Source organism: Microcaecilia unicolor, chromosome 5, assembly GCF_901765095.1.
Source record: "Microcaecilia unicolor chromosome 5, aMicUni1.1, whole genome shotgun sequence".
In the NCBI taxonomy this organism is placed as follows: Eukaryota; Metazoa; Chordata; class Amphibia; order Gymnophiona; family Siphonopidae; genus Microcaecilia; species Microcaecilia unicolor.
In genome coordinates, this window is record NC_044035.1 from 283,869,110 (window position 1) to 283,889,894 (window position 20,785).

Consider the following 20,785-nt stretch of genomic DNA (forward strand, 5'->3'; position numbering starts at 1 on the left):
TGTTACTGCTGTAATTGCTTATTGCCTATACTTATGCTGTTTATGTCCAGGTTATCCTTGCTGTACACCCTCTTGGCAAACTTCTCCAAAAAGGTGGTAAACAGATTCTAATAAATAAATAATAATAATGAATGAATAAATAAATAAATAGAGACCTGGGTTTGGTAAGGACCTTGTTTATTCATGAGTCTCACTAGTTTCAGCTGGAGTTTACAGAAAACATTTGCACTGGTTGCCCACCATTACAAATTTCTCTGGCTCCTGTTCTCTCTCTCTCTTTCTCTTTCTCTGTCTCTCTCTCTCTCTCTCTCTTCCATTTCAGACTCTTGTATCCTCATGTAGAGAAATATAAAATATAACCCAATGGCTAGGTCTTGTTCTCGTTAAATATCTAATACATTTGCTGAATGCCACTCAGTCAATCAGCAGTAGACTAATTATGTATTTCGTCAGAGGTCATCTGTGCCTGAGAGATCTACAAATAAAGCTTGGGAGGTCATCCCTATTTGTTCAGTTGCTGCATATTACCTGCTTTGGGACTATGGAGATCTGAGTAAATAGCAGGGTTCATACTGTGTTATACTACCCTTTATTAGTAGGAAATTGAAGCCTGAAGATTATTAATAAAGTCACAGCCTGCAAAGGCTTTGCAAATTGACCTCTGATCAGGCCGCATTAGAAGGCGTTTACCCTTGCCACTAATTGAATTAACAGTCTTGTTGGTATTATTCTACCTTGCGGGCATATCATGACATCAGGTCCCTTATATCACTGGCAGGAGGTCCTATTTTGAAAGGAATAGTTCACTTGGCATATTGAGGTGCCAACCCTTGGTCATGCAGGGTGCAGCTGCTTGTTGTAATTAACAGTGCCATATCAGGTATCAAAAATGTTTTGTTAACGCCAAGAGGACATAACAACAGGCTTTCTATTCAAATCTGTATCCCATAGATTTTATTTTTGCAATGGATAGAAGGCGGTTTTGAGTAATATAAGGCCCTCTGGAGCTTGAACAGTGGCTCAGAACATTAGATCATTTCTGTCCTGGTGAGCCAGAAAGTTTTTCTCAGTTTGAAGGATTTAGAAGCCACACAGGGTAGTGTTTCAGTGAACAGATTTTGTGTTTTATGTGCTACTCATCTGCAGCTTTCACCTTCTTTTCATTAACTCTTTGAAGCTAGACTAAACATCATCTCCCTAATTCTATAAACTTGCATGCTTACCCCCAGATTGTATAAATGGTAACTAAAGTTGTGTGCTCAAATCTGCATATGTAGCTGATTTGCATGTGTGTAACTTAATTGTTTAGCAAGCTAATCAGCGCTGATAATTGACCACTAAAAAGCAATTATTGGCACTAATTAGAATTTATGCATGCAACTTTATAAGCGTAGTCTGTAAAGTGATACGCATAAATTGTAATGCATAGATCACAAAAGGGGTGTGACCATGTGTGGGTCATGGGCATTTCTGAAATTTACACACACTGTTACACAGAATATGCCTCATTCGCACCTAAATAAGACCTGGGCATTTACATCAGGTTTTGGTTGGCGTAAATGGCTGCACCTAAATTTTAGTTGCAGGATGACCGCTACATGTATTCTATAAACCTCTCCTAACTTTAGGTGAGGTTTATAGAATAGCGCTAAGCATGGTTTTTTTGGCACCATATATAGAATCCGATCCTTAGTGTGCAAAGTTATGTGCGGAAGTTATAGAATAGTTTCAGTCAATGCATAACCTAATATAATAATTAGTTGTTACCTGGTGCTAACAACTAATTATTGAATATAAATGCTGTTAATTGGCATTAATTGACACTAGTTAGCAGTTGCATGTGTAACCGCCCTTAGTTGGGATTCTGCAAATTGTGCATGCAAAATCCATAGGGCCCGATGCTCAAAACTCCAGTACTAGAGGCAAGAGCGTACATCCCATAGCACAGGGACAAAGCTGAAAACTAGCCCCCCCAATCAGGGGCGCAGCTACGGGTGGGCCTGGGTGGGCCCAGGCCCATCCAATCTCGGCTCAGGCCCGCCCACCCAAGCACACACACTGCAGCAGCCTTTTCCCACTGTGTGAGTCATTGCGTAGCATACCATGGCACTGCAGACGGCACCTGCTCAGCTGATCTCCAGAGTCCAGCCCACCTGCCTTTAGGGCTTGCAGAGAGGCAGACTCGGGTCGGCACGACACACAGTGGCAGTGGCACTGAAATGCAGGTTGCGTCACGATGCTCGTTGTTACATCCTATGCGGTATGACATGGCTGTGTGTGGCGGCGTGCTCAGCTCAGCCTCGCTCTCGCTCCGCTCGCTCTCGGCCATCAAGGCAGGCTAAACAATAGCTGCACGCAGTGCATGCTGTTGCTTACAGGGTTGAGCATTGAGCTAGTGCGAGCCTGGCCCTGGAAACATGGGAAAAGTTCTTCGAGATGAGTTCCAAGCAGCTGCCAGCCCAGCCCAGCACTGCAGGTAATAAAATTTTAAATGCTTTTTTTTTTTACATCATAATTTTAACATCGTGTAATTTTTTAAAAATTAAACTAGCTGGGGCCTGGCACTATTAAAATTTATTGTTGTGGAATTTCTGGGTAGGGTAAGCACTTCACTATATATATATATATATATATATATATATATATATATATATATATATATATATATAGTGCCCACTCATATTAGCTCTGGGCCCAGACAAAATGTCAGGTCTGGCTACGCCACTGCCCCCAATGCCCAAAGCAAATGGATGCAAATTTTGTGCATGCTAGCAAAGTGAAAGCAAGGGAGAGAAACATGACTAATACATGTGCACAAGAGCTGTTCTTACTGCGAAACTCCTGTGCGCATGCGCCAGGCAAAACAGCAAATGTAAGAGCACGTCAGCACCTTTCCCCATGTCATTAAATATAAGCCCTCCCCCACAAAAAAATTTTTTGTGCAGTTTAATTCCCTTAAGAGGCTCACACCAAAGCTCAGGAAAGCAGGTGCCAATACTTGCCCTCACCCCCGACTTTGCTCAAACTCGCAGACATGTTTTTTTTTCTCACAATCAGCACTACAGGGTGCACAGACTTCTTTCTCCATTCAAAAGAAACCAAAACCCAGCAATTTAATGTAAATAATGTGAAAGAAATCTTCTCCTCAAAACCCATATGCCATCCCTGACCTGGCAGTGTATTTTCAGCATTAAGACCAGCATTAGTTTCTGCACTGTCTTCTGAGCATTCAGAGTGAATACAAAATCAACCTGGTTTGAATCCATTTCAATGCATTTAAATACAATTTGCACTGATCTTCATTGCACAGATTAGCATGCACACTGGGTGGTTTTGTGCTTGCTGCATACATTTACATTTGTGCAGTTTTGGTGCTAATCACTTAGGCTTTTTTTTTTGTTTGTTTGTTACATTTGTACCCCGTGCTTTCCCACTCATGGCAGGCTCAATGCGGCTTACATGGGGCAATGGAGGGTTAAGTGACTTGCCCAGAGTCACAAGGATCTGCCTGTGCCTGAAGTGGGAATTGAACTCAGTTCCTCAGGACCACAGTCCACCACCCTAACCACTAGGCCACTCCTCCACTTAGGCTTTGAGCATCTGGGCTAAAGTATGCAACAGCAAGGGGAGCATGAAACTGGGAGGGGTATGGGCAGGTCAGGGGCAAGCCTTCCACTCGGTGGAAACATGAAGGGGAATTTTTGATATGAAATCTAAGTCCGACTTTGGATGTTTTGCTCAAAGCATCCAGAATCCAAGTGGTGAATATAGTGATTTTTAGCTGGCCTAGCTATGCAGGTCCTAGCACTGAATATCGGGCCAGGGCTGCGTAACTTTTTGTAATTAAAAAAAAGGCCTCCCCGAGCCCCTTCCCATCTCCTGACAATTACCCTCTTTCCTTCCCCCTACCCCTCTAGCCCATGGCATGACCCCCCTAGAGGTCCCTCCGCCCATCCACCCCAGCAGTCCAGATAGGCCCAGTGCTGTAAGTGGTTAGCCAACCAAAGTGACGTACTCAGGGCAAACCTCTTCCACATGCTTAATATGGCATCAAGACTTCATCCCAACAAATATAACATGAGAATGTCGCCATCTCTGTGTGTGGCAAAACCAACATTTATTATCTTCTTTGAAGATGACATATCATTAGTCACACAGATGAATAATGTTGCTTGGGGTTGACTGGACATTTCATGAAATTTTTTAACATTCCTGCATGATATCAGACCCCTGATGATGCCTTATGGAGCGAAACACGGACCGTGTTGGATCTGGTAACTTTTGGATACGGGCTTAAGATTCAGCATTATAGCCCTTGTTTCATGGTGAAATACAATGTCATAAGTAATGCCATACTGGGAAAAGACCAAAGGTCCATCGAGCCCAACATCCTGTCCCCGACAGCGGCCAATCCAGGTCAAGGGCACCTGGCAAGCTACCCAAACGTACAAACATTTTATACAAGTTATTCCCGAAATTGTGGATTTTTCTCAAGTCCATTTAGTAGCAGTCTAAGGACTTGTCCTTTTGGAAACCGTCAAACCCCTTTTTAAACTCCGCCAAGCTCACCGCCTTCAATACGTTCTCCGGCAATGAATTCCAGAGTATAATTACGCATTAGGTGAAGAAAAAATTTCTCCGATTTGTTTTAAATTTACTACACTGTAGTTTCATCGCATGCCCCCTAGTCCTAGTATTTTTGGAAAGCGTGAACAGACGCTTCACATCCACCTGTTCCACTCCACTCATTATTTTATATACCTCTATCATGTCTCCCCTCAGCCGTCTCTTCTCCAAGCTGAAAAAGCTTCCTTAGTCTTTCCTCATAGGGAGGTCGTCCTATCCCCGCTATCATTTTTGTCGCCCTTCGCTGCACCTTTTCCAGTTCTACTATATCTTTATTGAGATGCGGCGACCAGAATTGAAAACAATACTCAAGGTGTGGTCGCACCATGGAGTGATACAACGGCATCCTCACATCTGTTCTACATACCTTTCCTAATAATACCCAACATTCTATTCACTTTCCTAGCCGCAGCAGCACACTGAGCAAAAGGTTTCAGTGTATTACCGTATCAACGATGACACCCTTCTACTTATAACATTTTGGGGACTGTTATATCCTTGAAGTTTGACTCAACTTACTAACATACTTACTATGGAGCATGCTTTGGATATATAACTGTTGTACCGCGTCAGTGCAGTGTGAAGCAACATGGACTTTCTTTTTAGACAAACTATTGGAGGACAGTTGAGATAAATACGTCTCCTTTCATAAAGATGTATATTGATCCCGTTGTGCAGTAGGGCTGCGGGCAGTAGTTGATATAATGCATAGGGTAGTGGTGTTACATGTTTATTTTATGTGTATAGCAGCGCTGTAAGTATGTGATTTTATATTTTCACAGTATTTTAACACAAATTTTGAAGTACATAATAAAAATTTTGGAATAACTCATAGTTGTGGTAGCATATTAGATAATAAATATGCATGAGATAGATCTCCATGAATGTTACCTCGATTATGTGCAAATCTATCCTGACCTTCTACATCACTGGGTTGAGCACCCCCAATACTGAGAGAATTCCTTGTATGTGCCCAGGTTATTGCCATTGGGCTTAGAACCCCAATAATTCTGAAATGTTGGCTCCTATGGGCTAGTGTATGAATCAACCCTCTCTGCAACTAAAAATTCATTCGTGTGGATGGACAGACAACCAGACAGTTGGAAAGACAGTCAGATAGACCCTCAATAACAGGTTCTATCGCTCAAGCAAGCTGTGCCTAAAAACATGCAATTGTTGACTATTTGCATTTGATAATTTGCAGATGCTAAGTTCTGGTGCCCTGATTTCTGAGTTCTTGATATCTTATGGCAGTTGTTCCAGGGGCTGTAAAAGGGAAACGACACTTTTAAATTTAAAATGAAGGCAACTGACCATTTCTCCGCTCTGCTCTGCTTTCCTTTCTCTCTGTCTGGTACTTGAGTTGATTTTTGAAAACATTCCTTCTCTTTCCCTTTCATTTTGTCACTTTCATGTTGAGTGCTTTCACATCTAACACTTTCTTTCTTATGCTTGATTATTTCCCACCACTGTGCTTCCCTTTCATGTCAGCAGGATAGCCGTGACTATGGCCCTCATGGAAGGAGAGTGAGGTGAGATTGCTTGTCTTATTGTGCAGGAGATTTCTGATTTGGTAATAGTTATTCTCCACCACAGGGTCATGTTAAGGCACTGATGTGCCCTGGGTAATGTATAATTTAGAGCGGCAGATTGCTTAAAAAAACATATTGCACAATTTGCAAAAGTAAATGTATTAGTGAGAAAACAATTACAGAAAGAGTAAAAGGAAATAGTCCCCCTGACGTTGAACTCCGCAGTCAGTATTATTTTAAAATGCCAACTATGTTATACTCAAATATTTCAGTATCAGATACAAGCACTGAATAACCAGCCATAAAGTGGTCATTGAAAGTTATATGGGGGGGGGCAAGATGGCGGCTGAGTAACAAGCTAGGAAGGTTGCTCCATTCTTACTTGCTCGTAACTCCCCTTTTCTTTGTTACCGGACATTTCTAAAACATGCCTGAACGGAGAGGTAAATCGCGAGGAGGACCTGCTACCCCCCATTTACCTGGAGCTGTGACTATGGAGCGCTTCCTTCTTCCGGGCACACCGACGGGGTCTGGTTCGCTGCTTGAGGGTTTGGGGAGAGGTCTCCCGTTCCCTCAGCTTGAACAAGAAACATCCTTCAGCCCCGAGATGAGGATCCCTCCTCCTATGCCGGCTGCGGCGTTGAACTCAGTCCGGAGACTTCCAGAGGCGCAGGACGCGACGGGGTCTCCTGGAGCGGGTGCTGGGTCGACGCCTGAAACGCCGATGAATCCTGCTGTGCAAACAGCAGAGGTGGGGGGAGGAGAAGCAGCCTCTGAGGAAGAACACGGAGCAGTGGCAGCTCAACCAGTTTTTTCTTCGTTTCTTACTTTCGATACTTCAAATAGATCATTTTTGCCTGAAAAACCTCAACAAATTTCCTTGGACAATATTTGGGAAGCACTTGTAAGTTTAGAAACTTTATTTATACAAAAGTTTTCTCAATTAGATAAGAAATTTAACTGTGATAATGAAAAGATTGTTGAAATAGATAAGAAAGTGATGTCTTTGGGCAAAGAGGTGGAAATTAATTCTTCAGCAATAAAAAATTCTCAGCAAATTCAATTGAATTTAATTAAAGAAAACTTGCATCTTCAAAACAGAGTGGAAATACTAGAGAATTATCAACGCTCAAATGCTCTTAGACTGATAAAATTTCCTAAGCAGATTGCCATCTCTCCATTGATAACCTTCAAACAGTACTTAACAGAAGTTCTAAAAATTCCAGAAAAATCACATCCACCAATTTCAAAGATTTTCTATGTAGAACCATTTCGGAAGAAAGAACTATTACAAAAAGAAGATGCAAATGTTCAATCTTTGGACTTAAATTTGACTCAAATTATTGAGGGAGACAATGTGGGCCTGACAACTGCAACACTCAAAGTGATTTTCATACTTCAACCGGATAGAGACTGGATACTTAAACAATTTTTTCTTAATAAAAGACCAGGTTTCCTTAATTGTAATATTAGAATGTACCCGGATGTCTCTAGAACTACCCAGAAAAAAAGACAGGAATTTCTTAAATTGAGACCAAAAGTAATGCAACTTGGTGCATTATTTTGGCTGAACTTTCCTTGCAAATGTGTGATAAAAATAAATTCAATTAAATATGTATTTTTTGAGGCAAGTCAACTGAATTCCTTTTTAGAAGTAAAGCTGGGAGACCTGCCTCAGCCATTACCAGAGACAATAGTAACATCAACCCCATAGATAGTTTATATTGTCTGGATAGCTTAAACCGGCCACCATGATTTGATTTTAGAAGTTGGCTTCTGAAATTTACAGATTTTCCTAAAAATGTGGAAACCCCCTGTTAATTGTGGACTATAGATGAGTAATGTATCTTTTTCCCTATTTTTTTGAATTGCCTTAAAGTTTATGTTTTGATAATCTTTGTTTTAAGATACTAAATCATCTTTATCTGTATTCAAGATGTTCTTGATGTAATTAAAAATATTAAAAAAAAAAAAAAAAAAAAAAAGTTATATGGGTACTGCACATATTCAAAACCGTATCAAGGTAAGTCTGGGCGCTGAATATTTGGATATAACCTTAGTTTAAATGCTGTGTGACACATAAGGGGTCACAGGAGTGGTCACGTGTTGAACGGTGGTTGGGGTTAGCCTGACCAGAGTCCAGGTATAAGGATTCCTGCCTAGGACAGCAGCAAGGGAGTGCTCATGTTATAGGAGAAAGCTGTATATCTGAGATCAATGGGGGAGGGGTGAATAGACTTCCAGAACTCCACAGTAGCTAGAGCCTGGGGAATGGTGCTAGGTCTTTTGGGAGTTGTACTCTATCCCTATTCCCCATAGAAAAGGGCTGATGATGTCATCTCTCTGAGACAGAAGGGCGGGGTTTGGAAAGCACCTTGCAGTCCTTAGCTCTAGAAAAGAGGTTTCTTCAGAGAGAGAGAGAGAGAGAAGGGAGGAGGGAACTCCCTAAGAGCTAGCCAGTGAGAGTGCAAGCAAGCTGTATATTCCCAGGCAGTGAGAACCCCAAAGCACCAATTGGACAGAGTTGAGTATTTCCTGAATTGTGTTGGGACATTTGTTTGTTGAGCAAGATGCACTGATGGGTCAATGATCAGAAGCAAACACAGGTGCTACAGACTACTAGCACCATACTAGCACCTGCATTTGCTACCGTCCCATGATCAGAGCCCCCGAGTGCATGAAATAACACGCTCACAAGCTCTGAATGCAACTAGCATGCAAATGCATGCAAAATAATGATCAGCAGCAAATCCTATACCAATTCTGGAGTTCATTTGCAGAGAATGTGGTAAGAGCAGTTAGCTTAGCAGGGTTTAAAAAAGGTTTGGATAATTCCCTAAAAACAAACGTCCATAAGCCATTATTATGATGGACTTGGAGAAAATCCAATGCTTATTTCTAGGATAAGCAGCATAAAATGTATTGTACTGTTTTGGGATCTTTACCAGGTACATATAACCTGGATTGGCCACTGCTGGAAACAGGATGTGGGCTTGATGGACCTTCGGTCTGTCCCAGTATGGCAACGCTTATGTTTATAAGTGCTGGCTCCGCCTAAACTCCACCCCCAAACTGCCCCTAACCTAGCTGTTAGCAAACGGTCAATTAACGGACATATTCAGCAGCACTACCTGTTTAAGTGCCTCTGAATATTGACAGGTAGCCATCTCAGCAGGGTTTAATTGGACAGAAGCCTCTCCAGTCAAACCTTTTTGAATATTGTCTCCTTTGCTTTTGAATTTCCAGTTATGCCTTGAGGTGAATAGTTGCACCTCCGCCTAGCTCCTGCCATACTGTGCATGAGAGAAGAGGTTTTTATTAGCTAAGACTGTGTTTATGGTATTTTGGCTATGCTTGATGTTCATTAGGGGGAAAAAGCCTGTAAGCTTTGGAAAAGGTTTTTTATGAGTTAGTTGGTAAGCACTCTTTGCAATATCCTAAAATGATTTGCTTTTCAAAAAGATGCTTTTAAGAGCAGTTTACTTGTTAAATATTGTGCAGCCATGCAGAGTTTATTCAATTTCAGTTGGGTTTAGTTTATTTTACTAACGGGATGACATTGTGGGTTACAGGAGGCTGGCAATACATAACCCATTTAATTTGGATTTACGGTCTCTTCTGTAGACAAGAGCAGACCCATAGATCAAGCTGATTGCTATATGATGTGTGAATGCAGGTCTGTTATTGTCAGTGTCTTTTATTGTTCTTGCTCTTTTTAGCTGTTGGAGTGATACCGTGATTGAATGTTTAAAGAAATAGGGTTTGTGACCCCTTTGTACAGAAAGTTGTGGCCCACACTGGTAGGGTAAGGAGAAAGATTTTTAGTTAGTGGTAACATATGCCGTTTCTATTTTGTTGTAATGTAATTTCTTGATTTCTGTGTTTTTTTCCCTTCCATTTGATTTCTCTTCCTGTGTTCCCTTTTTTTTTCTCTGTTTGATACCTGTGCTGTGTAACATTGGATTGAGCCTCTGATGGAGGCTGGACACTGAAGCAGTCAGGCTGAAAGGATATTTCTAGGAAAACAGATACTGGCCGCTGGTCTGTGGAGACCGCATCTATTTCAATATTTATATTTTGAACAGGGCAGGGGGGTTAAAATTCCCCGGGCCCGGGGCTCCAAGGGGGGCCTGGCACTGGGGTCTCTCTCTCTCCCCTCCTGATGGGACCCGAGTGATCGCATCCCAACAGGAGCAGGAGAGACAAAACTCTGGCGCCGGGCCCCCCTTGGAAGCTGAGGAGGACCCGGATCTTCCTCCAGCACTGCACTTCTGCCCATTGCTTGCTGAGTGGGTGCTTTTCCTCTCAGGTGCGCATGCTCAGTTTTGAAACTGAGCATGCCCTGAGAGGAAAAGCAGCCGCAGGGGCAGGCAGTCAGTGCTGGAGAAAGATGTCTTCTGCTGGCGGGGCCTCGGGATCCCCACCAGCCAAGGTATTTCAATCCTGTTGTGGCAGCAATGGTGGGGGAGGGGGGGGGGCCGCAGCGGCCCTGCCCATGGCCCTGCTCAATCTCTCGGCGGCCCTGATTTTGAAAGAATAATTTTTTTTTCGCATTTGTGTTGCTGGTTTCACGCTGTTCTTTGTTGGACTACACAACGAGCAGAAGAATTTCCCTGTTCATCTCTGATTTGGGCTGAAGTTTAAACCACATCCCGGGAATGTCCTCCAATGCTGCCTATTTTTAACAAGTGTAGAGGCCCTTTTACCAAGGAGCTAGCGGATGTGGAGGTTCATAGGTGTAACAAGGGCACAGCGGTGGAGTGGCCTGCAATGACAGCTAGCATGCAGGTCAGTACCTTTGGCTGACCCCTAGCAATAGTACTGTAAGACTACTGATATGAGTCATCGATGTCATTTTACAACCAGAGCCAAATGGGGAAGGAGCTGAGGGAGACCACTCCTGCCTTGTACCCCTAGATCAACAGGGATGACCCTTAGGTAAGTCCCGGGGGTGCTCAGAGAGGTTGAGGGTGGGTCGGATGGGTATGAAGGGAAGGAGTTTTGTGAAGAGTGTGGGGTTCATCATTTGTGTGGGAGGGGCATTTTGAAGACGGGGGTTTGGATTAGATGGGGAGGGGGGGGGGAGGTTAATGGATTGGGAAGATGCACTTCCCCGGCCACATAGCACAAGCACATGCTGTAGGAGTAGTAAATGCAGGGCAGATGCTGGACATATCCCCTGAATTTATCACAAAGGCTTTGCAATTTAGTAAAAGGGTTCATTAATTGTTTGCAAGCGATGACTTCCTTGCCAAAATTTAACTAGTGAGTAGAGAAGGGAGGAATTTGAAAACTCATACAAGTCAATACTCAACAGGACTTGTAGGTTGAATGGTGGCTGGTAAACTTAAAAATCTGTGGATTTCAGTGACACTATCCTGATACTGCCACAGAAAATCGAACTGCCGTGGCAATATATGAACAGCTGGGGTGAAGTTAGGTAGGAACTGAGGGTACAATACCAAGTTATACAGTAGCAGCAATATCCAGGTTCTATCCATACAGGTAAGGGATTTAATTCAGTAAATAAAGCAAATTGTCCTAAATTAAACTGCAGAGATATGTTTCAGAGACTGAAGATAGCTGATGACTGCATTATCCCCTGGATTCTGTATAGGTCACTGGGAATTTGTGTGTGGATTGGAGATCCATACACAACTCGGTTGATTAATAGACAATAACACACATCAATTAGGCACTTAATTGGTGTTAAGAAGCACTTAATTGGAGTTGCATGTGGATCTGCTTTACACGCTATTCCAGGGCTGCCAAACACTGATCCAGGCCCGGGGCAAGGGTGCCACTGGGACCCCCCCCCCCCCCCCCGGATCATCGCTGCAGCTGCCGGCACCCCCAGGATCATCGTCTTCGCTATTGCCGCCCCCCCCCCCCCAATCACTACTGCTGTCGCTGCCTCGGTGCCCCCCGATCGCCGCTGCCACCCCACCCTCCCCGATCGCCGCTGCCGTCCACCCACTTGCCGTAACTGGTAAGTACCTTGGCTGGCGGGGATCCCAAGGCCCTGCCAGCAGAAGAGTTCATCCTCCAGCGCTACTCTTCTTCCTTCTGCCACTTGGCCGTCCCATGTGGCTGCTTTTTCTTTCAGGTCACGCATGCGCAGCCTGAGGGGATAAAAGCAGCCGCAGGGGAAGGCAATGCGGCAAACTGTCAAGAAGAACAGCCTGCTGAGTCTGTTCCTCCAGGTCCTCCCCAGCCTCCAAGGGGGGCCCAGCGCCAGAGTTTTCTCCCTCCTGCTCCTGTCGGGACCCGATCACCTGGGTACCGTCAGGAGCAGGACAGAGAGAGAGAGACCCCAGCGCCAGGCTCCCCTGGGAGGCCCGGGCCCGGGAAAATTTGCCCCCCCCCCCCCCCATCTCGGCGGCCCTGTGCTATTCTATAAAATGGCGGCTAACTTTTCTCATGTGCATCCCAAAAGGAGGCATGGCCATGAGCAGGTCCTGGGCACTCCCACAAGTTAGGTGCCATGTTATTATAGAATAGTGCCTATCTACACCTAATTTGGGGGGCAGGACGTGCCTGATAGAACCTGGTGTAAATCCAGAGCCCAAAGTTAGGCACGACCAGTATGCTATGCTAGTATTCTATAAAGGTCAAGCGCCTTTAATAGAATATTGGCTTTGAGCGGATCTGACCCTATATGTAACAAATTTGAATATAGGGATACTTTGTGTTCCATCTAGAGTTTAAAAAATACAATTGCTGGTTGCTGAATATTGACCCAATAGTCTCTTCCCACTAGCACTCAAAGTTAGATGAAAATCTTTTTGAATATGGACCTTTTAAAAATGTAAGTTAACAAGTTACACTAGTTTGCTGCATGTCTAACTTATCTTTCAAGAACGCGGCTCTCCTTAGGTCGGTACAGGATGAGCTGTGAACAACCAAAGTGCTACAACACAAACACTTCAAGGATGTGTGTAACGTCTCTAATATTCCCTACTAGTTTTTAAGATGATTTTTCTCATTTATTTTACATTAGGGCCTTTATGTGAGGGGCTTTAGTGCTTAAAAGCTTTTGGGTCAATATTTAGCAGCATTTTCAAGTTTAGTGGCTGCTGCTAAACATATTCATCAATTTTCTGAGGTGTTACATGGATAGTGCTGGGTAGTGCAAGGCAGAGTGAAGGTACAGCATGGGCTTTCTACCCAACTATATATCCCCCTCATTCTATAACATGGGGTTAGATTATATAAATGGTGCCAAAAAAGTCGGTGCCAAAAAAAATGCTTTTGCACTATTCTATAAGCTGCACCTAAAGTTTGGTGAGGTTTATAGAACTAAAGCTTAAGCAGAGAGGTCGTGCATAAATTTAGGCACCACCATTTGGACCAACGAAACATGGTGCAAATACCCATGCCTAAATTTATGCATGGAACACCATTATTCTATAATTACACATGTAACGCAAAACCACATCCTCGATCTGCCCTGAAACGCTCATGACCCTCCCATTTCAGTGCTCCCTTTTTTGGGCCATGTGTAAAATTATGCTCGTATCTGGTGCCTAGCTTTATGCGCGTAATTCCCAATTAAACTAATTAGTGCCAATAATTGCTTGTTAAAAGCCAATTATTGTCACTAATTGGCTCATTATTAAATTTGCTCACACAAATTGGGAGCATGCCTAAATTATCATGCGCAATTTTTGGTGACCTTTATAAGATCTGGGAACTGGTGCTTAAATTTATGAGCTGATTGTTCATGTACATTTATAAACTACTAGCATATGTGCAGGGCCATGCCTAGGGTCCCTGGCGCCCCCCTGCAGACTATCAGTTGGCGTGCGTGCCCCCCCAGGACCTGCCTGGCTCCAAGGCGCGTGGAAGAGCTGGGCGGTGCCAAAGAGCCGAGCGCTGAGTGCTGGAAGGCAGCAGCAGCCATGGGTGTAGTTTGACTGTTTCATTTGGGGGGGGGGGGGGCAAAGGATAGGGCGGAGCATATTAAAACTCCCTCTTCCTCGTCAGTAGTATTTACCCACCCCCTTTCCCATACCATACCAGTGTGGACCTTAGAAATGCATAGGCTCTATATGTAGATCCTTCAAGAGGTAGTGTGTCAGGATTTAGGCTCTACACCCTTTCTGATGTTTTGGCGCCACCTCAGTAAGGCCAACACACAATCTCTCCACTGCAAAACGCTATACACAAACTTGTGGAAAAACACTCTCATATCCTTACTAAACCATAAAAGCACGAATTCCAAGGACAGGACGAGCTACAACCTTATGCGTGAAAAGGCAGAACTGTAATTACACAAGGCTCTAAAACACCAATACACTACCTCGGGAAAAAAAGCAAAACAAAAAGGGCTGCAAATACTACACGCTAGCAGAATACTGCACCTTGATCACATATGAAAAACACATGACACAACAGACATGACACAAGGAACTAGAAATCAAAAAATATGAAGGCAAAATACTGAACTGGAAAGTTAACTCAAGAAGTCAGACTCAGCATTCAGCAATACCAGAAAAATTGAAACTTACATGCAAAATATCACTGATGCACACTACACTCTTAGTGCATCTTCATGTATATAAGAAACCTATGTATTTATCCTATACCTTTTTGAATGCCATCATTGTTTCCAGCCCCATCACTTCCACGCATCCACCACCTTCTCTGTGAAAAAAGTCTTTCCTGATTTTGCTTTAGGTTTGCCTCCTTTCAACTTCATTTCATGCCCTCTAGTTCTATAGCCCCTCTGTTTTTGGAAAATGTTTTCTTCCTTACTATCTTTCATTGTATAAATTCAGAGAGTATGGCCTGTTTTCAGCTCACAACATCAGACTTCCAAGTTATGAAGAAAAACAACTGTAGACTCCCTGGCATGCTAAAATAGTCACGCCTTAGCCAGTACATTCCCTCATTCTAGGTTAACAGTGTTGAAATCTGCCTTTGAACTGTGTTAGTCTTACATGCACCTGGCATACTTTTATCAGCTTTCACTTATATCTATTCTAGCTATCTTCCTATATGGGGTGGGGTGGGGGAGAACACACACACACAAAAAACCCACAGTATTTCTTTTTAAAACACTAGGCAGATTTCACTCCAATTAATGTAAAACTGATTTTCAGATGATTGCCACTTTGAGAGAAATGACCTTTCTCTACAGCACTGGAAGTTTTCTTCAGAGGACTGCATGGAGTCTAATTTTAAACCTTTGTTTTGTACATCTTGCTGTGTTTTGAGTGAACGGCGACGGCTGCGCGGGGGAGTGGAAGCAGAGATTTACCAAATGGCTTCCTTCCTTACAGTGGACTAGACAGGAGCCAGCACTTCCACGGGCGGGCGGGTGGGCGGGCTGGCGGATGAGCGAGCGGGGGTTGTAAGAGCAGCAAGTAGGCACGCTCGTCTCCCACTTCTCTGCCCTCTCTGCGTCCCGCCTTCCTCTGATGTCATTTCCTTTCGGGCGGGACGCTGAGAGGGCAGGGAAGCGGATGGAGATGAGCGTGCCTGCTTGTTGCTTTTACTACTGGCGCCCCACCCGCCAGTTTGCCGAAGCGACTTTGGGTAAGTCGTCGTCGTTTGGGGGGGCAATGCCGACGCGCCAACGCGGTAAGGTTTTTTTTTTTTAATACAACTCGACGGCGCCCTTGAAGGCAGGCGCCCCCCTGCGGCGCTTACTACGCTTACTGTGTTGGCACAGCCCTGCATACGTGTATTTGCTAGCTGTGCCGTCAGAGCCATTCTATCAATGATGCGTGCAACTTGCTTACTGCTTAAATGTAAGGGGAGGAGCATGGGTGTAGACTGGGAGGGAACAGGATTTATGCTTATAACTTACAGAATATTTATTTATTTAATTTATTTATTTTATTGCTTTTGTATCCCACATTTTCCTACATGCTAAATTGCAAATTAGGTAATTTAGTTAGGAGTAGCCTAGTGGTTAGCACAGCAGACTTTGATTTTGGGGAACTGGGTCCGATTCCCACTGCTGCTCCTTCTGACTCTGGGCGAGTCACTTAACACTACATTGTCCCAGGTACAAATAAGTACCTGTATATACTATGTAAACTGCTTTGAATGTAGTTGCAAAAACCATAGAAAGGCAGTAAATCAAGTCCAATTTCCTTTCCCTTGTATAGACATGGCCTGCTAAATGTAGGCACATTGAACTTACGCTACTATTCTATAACAGAACCTTACAGGGACGTAGCCACAGGTGGGCCTGGATGGGCCCAGGCCCAGCCACTTTTGCTCCAGGCCCGCCCAGCCTCTTCTGCCCGCTCTCCCCGTCCGCGTGGTCTGCTCACTTTTACTGCCCTGAAGCGCCGTTCTCCCTCCAGCACCGGCGATTCCCATAGCCAGCCTTCTGCCAGCGCACGTCGTCGGGAGCCTCTTCTCAGGCGCGTCCCTCCTACTCTGCAACTTCCTGCGTCCCACCTTTGCGGAAAACAGGAAGTTGCAGAGTAGGTGGGACGCACCTGAGAAGAGGCTCCAATGATGTGCACTGGCAGAAGGCTGGCAATGGGAATCGCCGGTGCTGGAGGGAGAACGGCGCTTCAGGGCAGTAAAAGTGAGCAGACCATGCGGACGGGGAGAGTGGGCAGAAGAGGCTGGGCAGGCCTAAAGCAAAAGTGGCTGCGTCCAGGCCCACCTGTGGCTACGCCCCTGTGCCAAGGTTCTGTTATAGAATAGTAGCGTAAGTTCAATGTGCCTACATTTAGCAGGCCGATGCTGGAGGGAGAACATTGCTTTTAACTCGTAACCACTTGTAACCACTCGCCTCCACCTACCCTCCTCTCCTCCTTCCTGTACACATTAATTGATTTGATTTGCTTACTTTATTTTTGTCTATTAGATTGTAAGCTCTTTGAGCAGGGACTGTCTTTCTTCTATGTTTGTGCAGCGCTGCGTACGCCTTGTTGCGCTATAAAAATGCTAAATAGTAGTAGTAGTAGAATGGCGCTTCAGGTCAGTAAAAATGACCAGAACTGACCATGTGCAGGGGGCTGTCGCGGGGGGGGGGGGGGGGGGGGGGGGTAGCGAATGGAGAGGAAATGCGGCGGCGGCGGGCGGGCGGGTGGGTGGAGAGGAAATGCGAGGCCTGTGCCCACCCAGTCCACCTCCAGGCCCATCTAAAAATAAACTCTGGCTACGCTACTGCCTTGGCACCCAGATTCCATTATAGAATTAGTGCTCAGTGCACAGCATCTGGTCACCTAAATTGTGGCACCCAGTTATAGAATTTCCCCCTATACATATAGCTAAATGGTTTAATTTAGACCAACAAACAAGTTGTCCTAGATTACTTAGTTTAGCTATACATTGCAACTGAATATTGCCACTCTCAAAGCAATCCTATAACATAGGCACTAACATTTATGTGTCAGTTATGGGGACATTCTATAAATGGAGCTCAAAAATGGGCACTGAAGACAATCAACGCTAAGCACTATTCTACAGCGCCGATTCCTATGCCTAACTTTGGGTGCCAGACGTATGCCTGCTGAAACCTGGTGTAAATGCTGACATCCAAGTTAGGCACACTTACCCAGTTTTTTATAACTATGTGTGTAATGTTTTGGAATGCTCCTGACACACTAATGCCCCTCTCATGGCCACGCCCCTTTTTGGAATACGGTCTATGGGAGTTAAGCACCCTGCCTTATAGAATAGTGCGCAGGCAGATGTGCATGCAAATTTTAATGTGCCAATTAACCACAATAATTGGTTGTTGGCACCCAATTATTGATGGTTAAGCGCTCGTTAACCATTTAATTTGCATGCACATCTCAGCAGCATACCCAATTTCGGGTCCGCAAATTTGAGCACAATATATAGAATCTAGGAGTGTGTGTGTAAATATTTAGAATAATGGCATTTATGTATGTATATGTGTCCATACATGTGCATATAGTAACATAGTAACATAGTAGATGACGGCAGAAAAAGACCTGCATGGTCCATCCAGTCTGCCCAACAAGATAAACTCATATGTGTATACCTTACCTTGATTTGTACCTGCCTTTTTCAGGGCACAGACTGTACAAGTCTGCTCAGCAGTATTTCCCGCCTCCCAACCAACAGTCCCGCCTCCCATCTCCGGCTCTGGCATAGACCGTATAAGTCTGCCCTCCACTATCCTCGCCTCCCAACTACCAACCTCTCTTCCCCCACCTGCTCCGCCACCCAATTTTGGCTAAGCTTCTGAGGATCCATTCCTACTGCACAGGATTCCTTTATGCACATCCCACGCATGTTTGAATTCCGTTACCATTTTCATCTCCACCACCTCCCGCGGGAGGGCATTCCAAGCATCCACCACCCTCTCCGTGAAAAAATACTTCCTGACATCTTTTTTGAGTCTGCCCCCCTTCAATCTCATTTCATGTCCTCTCGTTCTACCGCCTTCCCATCTCCGGAAAATATTTTTTTGCGGATTAATACTTTTCAAGTATTTGAACGTCTGTATCATATCACCCCTGTTCCTCCTTTCCTCCAGGGTATACATGTTCAGGTCAGCAAGTCTCTGCTCATACATCTTAGAACGCAAATCCCATACCATTCTCGTAGCTTTTCTTTGCACCGCTTCCATTTTTTTAACATCCTTCGCGAGGTACGGCCTCCAAAACTGAACACAATACTCCAGGTGGGGCCTCACCAACGACTTGTACAGGGGCATCAACACTTCCTTTCTTCTGCTGATCACACCTCTCTCTATACAGCCTAGCAACCTTCTCACTACGGCCACTGCCTTGTCACTCTGTTTCGTCGCCTTCAGATCCTCGGATACTATCACCCCAAGATCCTTCTCCCCCTTAGTACCTATCAGACTCTCCCCGCCTAACACATAAGGCTCTCGTGGGTTTCTACTCCCTAAATGCATCAATTTGCATTTCTTCGCATTGAATTTTAATTGCCAAACCTTAGACCATTCTTCTAGCTTCCTCAGATCCCTTTTCATGCTTTCCACTCCATCCCGGGTGTCCACTCTGTTGCAAATCTTAGTATCATCCACAAATAGGCAAACTTTACCTTCTAACCCTTCGGCAATGTCACTCACAAATATATTGAACAGAATCGGCCCCAGCACCGATCCCTGAGGCACTCCACTACTCACCTTTCCCTCCTCTGAGCGAACTCCATTTACCACCACCCTCTGTCGTCTGTCCGTCAACCAGTTCCTAATCCAGTTCACCACTTCGGGACCTATCTTCAGCCCATCTAGTGCAAATGTTAAAGTCTGCATAAATGGAATTCTGCAAATACCTGCTTAACCTATATAGTGAATATTTGCAAGGAGGTGTGCTTATGAGTGGAACATGGGCGGGGCTCAAACTTACACTCATATTGGGAAATTCTATAAATGACACCTAAAGATAGGTGCTAATTCCACACCCAAATGTCAACACAGAAACGCCGAAACAGGGCTGAAACGGCAGATCAGCATGGAAATACACTTACACATCTAGTTATAGGATAACACCTGAGTGTACACATGCAAGTGCAAAAAGGGTGTTTCTATAGGAAGGACATGGATGGGTCAGGGTGTTCCACGAATGTGCGCCCAGCTTGCGTGCCAGGATTTACATCTGGTTTCACTTGGTGTAAGTCCTCACACCCTAAGCTGGGCATGAAATTCGGTGACCAATGGTTTTCAATAAAGAACGTTCATTCCGAAGAACTCTTTATAGAATAGCGCTGGGCGCAGATTTTTTTTCAAAATCCATTTTGGGGTGACGTTTACTGAATCCAACCCACAACATGCAGAATACTGTAAGTTATACCAATATCTGTAACACTGAGACTCCAATGCTCAGAAATAATCACGGGTGCTAGAAGCCATTAACACAGTATTAGCGCCTACATTTACCTGCGCAGAATATTCAGAGGGGTCTAGCGTGGGAAACAATGAACACTCCAAGTCTTAATGCAGATAGCATAGCATGCAAATGTAGTCAAGCTCATGTAAATGAGGTCATTTTGCATTCCACCCGACAATCCACTCAATTAAGATAACTCATCTACTATAACTACCTAAATCACTCCCCTCCTTCTTCTTCTACCCTAATTTAATCTCTACACAACATTAAATGTATATGCCACCTTGCAATGACAATGTTAACAAAACTCTGTAAGCCACATTGAGCCTGCAAATAGGTGGGATAATGTGGGATACAAATGAAATAAAATAAATAAATAAATTCCTCCTCAATGCTCAGAAAAAAGTGCTCAAAACAAAACTGCCTTACCACTGCAAGAAGTAACGCTAGGTCAGAGCAGGCATTAGGATGTTGGCAGAGAGGATTTCTCAAGACTCTCATGCTTTTCTCTTGATTCTTTTTGCAAAATCTGCCAGTTTTGATTGCTTTTGGAAGCAGAAGGAAGCTTGTGCAAGCCCTTGACAGAAACAGCAGTCTTAAGTGAAAGCACACATTGGCGTCCGTTTCCTGCATCTAAATACATGCATCAAGCTAAAAAAAAAACCCCAAAACACACTTATATTTAGGCCACAGAAAACGGATGCCAATGTGTGCTTCACATTTGGGTTTTACCAGGTGCATGCGCACAGGAGCCAAACCTACAGAGGAACTCTTCTGCATATGTGCCAGCACGATCCTCCTGCGCCAAAACATAATCCTCCTGCCGAA